The sequence below is a fragment of the Papaver somniferum genome, chromosome 11 (assembly GCF_003573695.1).
Source record: "Papaver somniferum cultivar HN1 chromosome 11, ASM357369v1, whole genome shotgun sequence".
In the NCBI taxonomy this organism is placed as follows: Eukaryota; Viridiplantae; Streptophyta; class Magnoliopsida; order Ranunculales; family Papaveraceae; genus Papaver; species Papaver somniferum.
In genome coordinates this window covers 93142788-93151470 of record NC_039368.1, presented here as the reverse complement: position 1 = coordinate 93151470, position 8683 = coordinate 93142788, and the positions used below count along the sequence as shown (strand labels likewise).

The window sequence follows — 8683 nt, the reverse complement described above, 5'->3', positions numbered from 1 at the left end:
AATAAAACTACTTGTAGTTTCGGTTTTGATATTGGTTATCAGAACATGATGTATGGAACCCTCGTGCCTAACTCTACAGGTTGCAAGTTTATTGAGATTTGTAAGATTCTTTTCGTGTTGTCCTTTATTTTTTCGTTTCTTTTTCATTTTTGTGACAAAAAGGGGGAGAAATATATGGAGTAAACAGGTGATACTGGCATTGATTTTATATTGATTGGTATCGCAAAGGAAAGAACAGTGGTGCTTGAATGTTTATCAAACAAAAGAGTGAAAGCACAGACTAAGGGGGAGTAACATGTCATATAAATTGGTTTAACAAAAATGTGCGGATTGAATATCTACCTATCTTCCTTAGGGGGAGTATTTGCTTTGTTATTATAATGTCAACAACGACATTTTCAAGAATTGAATGTAGGCAGTTTTACCGTGATGTTGGATTCGGGAATCAAGCGTCTGTGTAATGAATTCTTTTAATTTTTTTATCCATATGATGTAATAGTTTTGTCACTAAAATTGAAAAAGGGGGAGATTGTTAGAGCATTGCTCGGTTGAACCCACCAAGGGTTGGTTGTCAAGTTTGGTTGTCATATTTTAGTGAATCGAAACTCATGTTAAGAGTCGCTTGATTATGTACTAGAGTCAAATTCGTATAGGTTAGCTTGAAAGTATTAGGATATGAGACATTACAAGTATTGTGAAGACTTGAATATGTGAAGAAGCAAGGATCTACAACGGCAACAATCATCCTTCCACTTGAGGTTAGTGATATTTGACTTGAACTGTTTCATTCCCTAACGTATCTTTCAAGTCGTGCATATTGAAAACATAACTGAGAAGCATATTTGAACTATAGATAAACATAGTATTAAGGAATACAATACGAGGTTTATTGCTTAACCATTAAACTTTGTAGATAAGACATCGCCATAATCATTTGAATGCTATTGTGATTATGTATGGGTATGAGGTGAGGATTTCATCCTAGGGAACAATGTTTACATGTGTTCTAAGGAAGTAAGTTCATAAACTTGTTTGTGAACCGAAAAGGAAATTGCCAGGTGTTATTGGTTTCGTTATTCATTGCATATATTATGAACAACCAATATGTGTGATTGAGTATAACCACTCACAACATGTTTGTGTTCTTGGTAGAACTATTCACAAAGACCTGAATTATGTGTTGGTATGACTTTTATTAGTGAAATCGATCTTAAGTAATCACCTGAGATGGTATGATCGGGTTTGTGTTTCGTCTGACCAAATTTAGGAAAGGGGAACCGATCCTAGTAAGAGGTGCAGTACATCACAAAGGGGAATCGGTCCTTGTATGAGGTGCATCAAGGTTTATATCATAAAGGGGAACCGATCCTATGGACATGTGCAACACATATAAGTTAGATACCATATATATGTGGGGAACCGATCCTAGTATCTAGTAAACCGAACTTTGGAAAGCTAGTGTGACTATGCACAGTACTCACATGAAGGTAGAACCGTTAAACCCATGATTGTGATTGAAAGTTTGTTTGTTCAATCATATAGTTCTTGAAAGTCAGATGAACCAATTCTAAACTTTTTTTGGAAGTGTGGAAAATCGGTTTCAAGGTTGTAAGTGTGAAAGAGAACTTACAAAGTAAGGATGTCGACATACTTTGAACACGTGCTGTGAATGTTTATTTCTTTAATTGTTCAAAGTTATTCCATAATAGCTAAAGGAAGAAAATCCCAGGATCGAAACATAAGTAAGTGAAGAATATTTTACTTAAGGTTATTAATTTCATTTTGTAGGTAAATATAAGAATTAGTAATGTGCATTTACTAATTAGATTTTCCGAGAGATTTCGATCATTATTTTTGGACAGAGCATTTCCAGCAATTATAGAAACCGAATTTGTGCTTTAATAAATATCTTGAGAATATTTTCGGTTTTGGAAATTCCTTGGTGTCCAAACTTCCTTGTCTATAAATACTTGAAGTTTGCCTTTCTAGCAAACTAATCCTTCGTAACAACATACTTCCTCTTTTATTGTTGTTACTGGTGTATCCGCCTATTCGGAGAGGAGATTAACCTAAGTAGGCGAAATCTCTTAAGGCCGCTCAGTTTAAAGTCTTCTTTGGGATTGAGAAGCTCTAGTGTGTACCGTTGGTGGGAAACTAGATAATTGTGGTTTATCTTTTGTTTTCGATGGATTTGATTGACTAACGATGGTTGAAATCTGATTGCACCTAGTTTTTTTATGCTTGAGGATCTTCTCTTCTGATATAAGATTCACTCAAACTAGTTCAGAGTTTCGACGGGGATCTTTAGACTGTTGTTAGTTCTAAAGACGATCTTGTGATAATCCATTGTTAACAGACTCCGTTCTGTGCGTGATTGATCACAAGAGATTCAAGTGATTGTATGCAGGTTTTTATTGAAGATTTAAGAAGATTTGAAGACAAAGAAGATACTGAAGATCTAACTTGGGTTTATATCTTTGGTGTGCACAATACTTATTTTGGTAAAAGAGGATCCAATTAATAATTGTTTTATCCTTGTGGTAGATTGGATTAATTAATTGAGTAGATCGGCATCAACATAATTCTTTGGATTAAGAGTGTTGTTGGCTTAATCTTAAACGATTACTTCGGTAATTGAACATAAGATAGACTTAAGGACCTGACGAAGGAGTTTATGTTAAGATAAACAGAAGAGCCTTTGTACGACTCATATTGGTTGAAGAGAGTTGATACCAAACAGATTTGTTGTTCCTTTACTGTTTGGAATACGAACCAAATGAATTGTTCCAAGTACGTGACTTATTTGTAAGTTGGAGGCGTGGGAATACAGACGGAACTTGGTGAACTATAGGTTTAGTTGCTTGGTCTCACTATATGAAGTTAGGTGTAATTTTGTGTAGCGGATTAATCCTAAGAGTATTCAATTCTGGAAAAGGTTCCGGGGTTTTTCTGCATTTGTGGTTTCCTCGTTAACAAAATCTTGTTGTGTCGTTTACTTTATATTTCCGCATTATAATTTTTTATTTTAATTAAAGTAAATTACACAAACGTTAATTCTTGTTTAATTAATAAGCAATCCTATTGTGTTTGGTTAAGTCCGAACCTTTGTATCAAATAAACATACTTCGTTGTTGCATTGTCTCGATCTCGTATCCATAGACGATCATACGAAGTGTGAACCGATTAGTTGTATTGTCTCGACTCAGTCCATAGACAATCACTTTCGGAGAAAGGACTTATAGGTAGTAAAAGTTTTAGCTTGAGGTATATTTGGATACCCTCGCCTTTTCAGGTTTATTGATATTAACTCCTATCTTCATGAACCATATGTCCCAATGACTGTTGACGACAAGGAGTTCGGGGACGATAAAGAATTCTTCAAAGGTATTAACATCTGGTAAATCTTATTTTTTGTTTTGTTTAGAAGAATAACTAGAGTTTGGGATAGCCATTATTGTGATTACACATAGCTATGTCCAACATTTTTGTAATGACCCTCAAGCTCGTCAACGCTATTTGACTGGTCTAGCGATGATCAGGTGACGAATTAGCCGGTAATAACTCGATTAGTTTAGCACGAACGTTAATTAATAGGAATTACTCTAACAACGATCTAAATAAGAAACTAGTGCCACTGGTTAGATATCGAAAAGTTATACAAAATGGACTGCTCGCACGCGTCATTCGGACACCGGATGAAGATAATTTATCAATTTGCTTTTAGAGGGTAAAATAATAATTTTGGATTTTACCTTTGTGGCTGCACGTGTCTACGCGAGTGGATGACTCATCAAATTGGGTCGGCCTTATCCCCTGATCGTGAAGATAAGCCTTCTCTTCCATTTTTTTTCTTTCTTATTCATTTTTCTCTTTTCTTCTTCCGTTCTTCCTTCTCTTTTCTCTGTCGATTCAGTTTCTAAGGTTTGAGCTCAAATTTGTTGTGGCTAATTCATAAGAAGTTTGTAATTTGAAGAATCGAAGAAGTAGATGATTCCACCAAGGTTGGTTGAGCACGGGAAGGATGGATGGAGTTGTTTCTGTAAATTAAGTTAGGGTTTCTGAAAGATGAAGTTTGATTGAGGAATTATATGAAATTGAGTATGAAGTCAATTCATTGAAGATGGGTTTTTTCTATCGAGAGTAAAGAAGAATATTTAGTATCTGATATCGATTCACAGTGAAGGTTTGGCGAATTAGGGTTATAGTTGGATTCGAAATTTGAATGAAATTATTAAGTTGATTGAGTTGTTCTTAGATGAAGGATAAATGGGTTGTTGTTGAATTAATGAGGTGAAGCGGTTCTGTTTAAGGGGTTTCGTGTAAATATTCATAGATGTCTTAGAAGAATAAATTGAGTTGATGAAGACTATGAGGCGTGGTTTGAAGAAGAATTTGATTGGTAGAAGCTGAACGTGCTAATGATTGAGGTAATTTATTTCCTCTGGAAATTTAGTGAGAGTATTTCTTGTTGTTGTGGTCTTAAATTTGATTATAACATTGAAATGGTGGTGAATGATGATTGTTGAGCTATGTTGATGTTGTTCGAGTTTCAATCCAGTGGTATGTCTCAACAGATGAGTATTGACATGAATCAGTGTTATAGATTGGTGGTAGTGGTTTTGTCAGTTACGGGGTATGGGGGAAGTTTATGATACAGGGATTGAGCTTTAAGAACTGAGGTGGTTGATGGCCTGGTGTTTGTAAGGTAGTTGAACTGAGATGTATGTATATTTGAAGAGGCGGTTGATTAAGAAGATTATGATGTTTGATGCATGAGGAACTGTAATTGAAGTAAGGTTCTGTGATTGTTTATAATTCTAGGATGAATTAATGAAATTGTGTTGAATGACAGTGGCAGATGAGATGGAGGTGGAGTTAAGATTCTGGTGGAGTTGTTAATGGTGTTGTGATTCCAAATGAATTGCAGGCCTGAAGTTGATGGTGTTATATGAGTTGTTGATTTTGGTATTGTAATTGAGTTTTGGAATTCAGGTTTAGTAGTGGAATTTGTTATAGCTAGTGGTGCTGGAAATATTACAAAGAAGATTGTGAGAATAGTTATAGACATGGAGTTGCTGCTTCTATGTAGATTAATGTTGTAGCAGGATGTAGAAGGAGTGTTGCTTAGAACTGCTCTTGCAGGTAAAGCTTTAAATACATATGTATTGAATTTATGGAATTCTATTTGAATGAAGTTTGTTTGAGTTAAATGATTAAATTGTTGTTGTTTAGAAAAGAGTCAAAAGAATGCTTGTAATAGAGTTTTGGAGCTGGAGTGAAAGACCATTATGGTGCAGCAGAAGCTTTGGCCTATGCAATGGCCTGTTAGTCAGCTGAGTCAGTTTAGTTGACTGAACCCTGTGTTTGATTCAGTCAATCTGACTGAGTTGAGTCGTTGTGACTCGCTAGTTTCCCTGTCCTGACCTGAGTGACTCAGTTGACCAGACTTTGACCGATTTGACTAGTTGACCCTGGACTTGACTGTGGACTCACGTTGACTGTTAGTCTGACCGTCAGTAACTGTTATTTGACTTAGTGGACCAGGCCTTGAGTTAATGGGCTGGATTAATAGACTTAGATTTAGAGTTAGTTTTCCTATGTTAGTGATTTGGACCATTTATGGTCCGAACTAGCCTTTGACTTCTTTTACAAAGTTGAAGACATTCTTAAGACTTATCTAATGGACTATAGAAGCAATCTAATTCAATTAATAAACTTTAGTTATGCTAAAGATGAATAATAAAAAGGTGTAGAATCATTATTGGGCTTAGAACCATTAGATAGACTTGTATGAGCCGTGTATGATTCTTTTGGACAAATTCTTAGAGTGCTTGCGCGATTAACAGTTAGTCTTTTAATAACGATCGATTCAAAGGATGAACCAGTTGATCGTGGATATCGAGGTAGGTGTGGCTTGTCATCAAAAGAGGTGGGAATACTTTTAACTCTTTTGAAACCATTGTTATTCCTTTTACAAAAGTTTATGTTTAACAAACTCATGCATTGTCAGTTTGTGCATTTCATGCATTGTTTAGTTTGTATTATGATTGTTCTGTTGATTTTTTGAATCTTTCCATGAATTGGAAAGGACATGTAATATTTTGTTTTCAATATGAATTGTTATGGGAAATGAGAATTTCCACGTGTGGTATATAGGATACGCTCCTTCATTTATATCTACATGAATTCAGCTTTTATGCTTATTAGGTGTGGAACAACCCGACATCAATATAGCTATGTAGGTGTGGAAAAACCCGGCATCACTAATATATATATATTGTTTGAAGAAGGAGTTTTTCTATATACATTGTTTGTGCGTTTTCAGTGATTTAGTCACTTTGATGTTTGGGAAAACATGAATTGCTTTCCAAATCTTGCTCATGATTTCTTTAAAGTTAAATGTTATTCCTGCTGGGCACCCTTTTTATGGATGATGTGTTCACCCTTTCCCACTTTCAGTTTCAGAGACAGATCAGAGTTGCGCAGCGAAAGCTTCGAGGAGTTGAATCTGTTAATTAGTTAACTTCTGATATGTGTATTATGTCGTTTATTTTATTTGCAAACCAAAATGACTATTGTATATGTATCATTTGAGAGAAGTTCTTGTATATATATTCCTGAGCGGGGCTAGTATTGGGTTAAGTTCCATGGAAGATTTTCTAAATGAATGTTAAAGTAAATGTTTTAGATCCTTAGTGCCTCTTTGTTTAGTTAATCACTTGGATTAGTCAGCTGTTAGCTTTAGGGGCGCTGCAGTTTTCATCTTCATGTTTTTAGATTTATTTGTTTAAATTCTAAAATTGTTTGAAAGATGATTTTTTGCAGTATTAATCTTTATGATTTTATATATTGCAATTTTTTATGGGATATGTGTGTTTGCATCCGTGAACTATGATTGTTCCATACCTTGTCAAAAGTTAAGTCTTTCGTATGTCGATATGCATGTATTGATAAAAGAATGAATGAGCTTTTGACATCACAAAAGTTTGGAGCATATTATGTCATTATGCAAATATTGATGGAAGATAGGATGAACTTTTGTTTACAAGGATTATGTCTATTGTATGTCATTGTGCAAATAGTGATGGAAAATAGAATGAATCCTTGTCTATTCCGCAGTATTGATCTTCCCTGATCCATATTTTTTATATATACTGTGCGGCTCCGTAAGTTCTCTTGTGTTGAGCATGACCAATTGAATTGATCACACTCTTGTGGTAATTTAATTGTGTATTCCGATTGAATTAATCATAGGTTCTCTTGTGGTTAGTTTAATTGAGTATTTTTGGATTCAAATTCATATTCGTATGTGATTTGTCATGTCCAAAGAAATCCTTCTTTTCTTATGAAATCAAGGCAGCACTTGTTGTTCTTTCGGGAATGACATTTTATGGAAGAGAGTTCTTAATTGAACTTGTGCTTAATTGCCAAATCTTTGTGGGGAGTGCGGCTGTGGAATATTATAGGAGTTATCTTGTATCTTTATAAAATCCTTGATGAAAGCATTTAGCTTCGGCTTTATGATTGCATCTAAACTAGTTGATATGTGCTTTCTTTTGGTCATCAAATGTCTCTATGAAAATTTTCATTAGGATCCCGTTTTCGTACCTTCGCCAATTTTATTGACAAAAAGGGGGAGAATTAATGTGTAGTTCACACTACAAATACATATGGTTTTCGGATGATTATGTAAGGGGGAGTGGTTTCCATGTGAGATGGAGTATTGACTAAGGGGAAGCGATACATATCACCATAGTATTGTTGTCGAAGTTGTGATACAATTGAACTTTGATGATGTATAATAATACTATGACACTGTATAATAATGATTGAGAATTCTTGTTTTCTCATTGTTATAGCTACAGATTTTCAACAACGATGATGCTAAACTTACAACCTTTGGGGTCATTGGAGTACTTGGAAGTGACGAAGATTTCGAGTAATGTTGAAGGTTAGGCATGTGGAATAGGAGCTACAAAATTTTAATTATTTATTTTATATTCCATATGTATTGATAGTTTTGTCACTAAATTGACAAAGGGGGAGATTGTTAGAGCACTGCTCGGTCGAACTCGCATGCCTTGCTATCTCAAGCATGTTTGTCAATGTTAGTGATCAAAACTATAAGTCTTGATTTCTAGTCCACTACAGCTAAGTTTCGGACTAGGATAGAGAGTGTAGTTGAGCTCAAGAACTCCACGACGATCATCATACAAGACGAAGAGCTACTCAAGGAACTGGTGGAACTTCATCGACTAAAAGGTATGTGGATACTTGAACTTATCCATCACTTCAAAAGTCTATCTACTCTATCTCCGATCTTGAGAGAAAAGTCGTTTTTGCTGTATAGACTTTGATTATACACATTTTCTATTTCGAGTCGTGTTTATCTCGCCTATCTATTTCTCGAAATATGTGTTGGTAAGCTTTCGCTTTGACCAAGTTCATCTTTACCTGGTGATGAAAGTCATGTTATGTTTCAATCAATTGAAAATGGCTTTGACAAAAAATGGTTTGTGAATAAAAACTATACAACGTCCTCTAACCATTGTGTGGTAACACATACATGTATAAGTCCTCATTCCTTGAACCAAAGTATGCTTACTTTGCTGATCAGGAAAACCGGAAAAAGAGTTCGCGAACCCAGTCCGCGTACTGTCGGAGGTACTCTTCCTGAGAAAAT

General features: G+C 35.2%; 1 long non-coding RNA gene across 1 annotated transcript; it reads left to right on the top strand.

Annotated features, from left to right (window-relative positions):
- Positions 1-3846: 3846 nt before the first annotated feature.
- LOC113323523 lies at positions 3847-6831 on the top strand. Its single transcript, XR_003347681.1, has 2 exons — positions 3847-5142; positions 6460-6831. It is a non-coding gene; the product is annotated as an uncharacterized LOC113323523 (long non-coding RNA).
- Positions 6832-8683: the final 1852 nt, after the last annotated feature.